This window comes from Sinocyclocheilus anshuiensis, unplaced genomic scaffold (assembly GCF_001515605.1).
Source record: "Sinocyclocheilus anshuiensis isolate Anshui unplaced genomic scaffold, SAMN03320099.WGS_v1.1 scaffold1625, whole genome shotgun sequence".
Classification (NCBI taxonomy): domain Eukaryota; kingdom Metazoa; phylum Chordata; class Actinopteri; order Cypriniformes; family Cyprinidae; genus Sinocyclocheilus; species Sinocyclocheilus anshuiensis.
In genome coordinates this window covers 124,595-126,314 of record NW_015539802.1, presented here as the reverse complement: position 1 = coordinate 126,314, position 1,720 = coordinate 124,595, and positions in this window count along the sequence as shown.

Below are 1,720 nucleotides of genomic sequence, written 5' to 3'. Positions count from 1 at the left end.
ATGTCAACATATTCTGTTACACCAAATACACAAAATAATGATCTTTAAAAAAGCATCATATGACCCCTTTAATGCACTTCGCGGAGGCACTCAGCTTCGCGTCGGGTGGTTCTTTGCCTCCACATCGTGCATTAAAATCCTTTAATGCACGGCTAGCCGTTGATTATCCCTTACTTATTGCAGCTAAGAGAAGATTAGCTCCCACTGTAGACGCTTTCAGTGGTGAACAGGGGTCATCACAAACTGTGATGCACTGTGTGTTCTGACACCTTTCTATCATGGCCAGCATTAAGTTTTTCATTCATTTGAGCTAAAATAGTTCTTCTGTGAGATTGGACCAGACAGGTTAACTCCCCACATGCTTCAATGAGTCTTGGGTGCCCATGTTCCTGATACTGGTTGTACTTCCTAGCACCAGTTTTGGTAGATGCTAACCACTGCAATCTGTGAACACCCCACAAGCCTTGGCTTTTTTGGGATGCTCTGACCCAGTCATCTAGCCATCACTATTTGGCCCTTGTCAAAGTCACTCAGATCTTTTAGCTTGAAGAACTGAATGTTCATTCGCTGCCTAATATATCCCACAACTTGACAGATGCCATTGTAATGATATAATCATTTGGCCAAATAGATATAGATAACTAACTTCAAAGACCAAGGGACTACAGATGAAAATTAGCCAGTTTGGCTAGATCTGACACATTTTATATGTTGTCATGTATTTTTTTTATGTGTATTTTCCCTCATTAAGTAAATAAATAAACAAAAAAAACATTTGATTGAGCTCAATGTGAACTGAATTGGCTTAGAGCTTCTTAATCCTTGGCTTTTTTGGGATGCTCTGACCCAGTCATCTAGCCATCACTATTTGGCCCTTGTCAAAGTCACTCAGATCTTTTAGCTTGAAGAACTGAATGTTCATTCGCTGCCTAATATATCCCACAACTTGACAGATGCCATTGTAATGATATAATCATTTGGCCAAATAGATATAGATAACTAACTTCAAAGACCAAGGGACTACAGATGAAAATTAGCCAGTTTGGCTAGATCTGACACATTTTATATGTTGTCATGTATTTTTTTATGTGTATTTTCCCTCATTAAGTAAATAAATAAACAAAAAACCATTTGATTTAGCTCAATGTGAACTGAATTGGCTTAGAGCTTCTTAATCAAGTGCACAGTTACAGGTCAAGGACAAGTCTGTCAGTAAATATTGTGGAGGTGTGAGTCAATGAATGGATGCCTTCTAATGCTTCTGTGTCATTATAATGCAATAATGTTTTCATTTCACTTCGTAGAAGATGTGAATGACGTTGTGAAATATGCCTTTATTAATGCCCATAAAAGATACAGGCTGTATTTTCTGTAAAGCTTATCTACATAGATAAGCTTCATAGATGAAGAGCATAATAAGTTTATTACTAACAGAAGCTCAGAGCATAAACGTGGGGAAATATATATGTATTTTGTGTGAGTATTCACAAGTTATTATTTTAATTTACAACCTAATTGTCATATGAGAATATGGCTTATTGAAACATCAGCATGACTAAACTTATTCTTAAACAGTCTAGAACTGGGGCTGACATGAGATCAGTTATAAACGCTCTGGTTTAATATATGTTGCCAGCGGGGGGGGAAAAAAGCTATTGTTTTATCTCACTTTCTATATATATATATATATATATATATATATATATATATACAGGTGCAT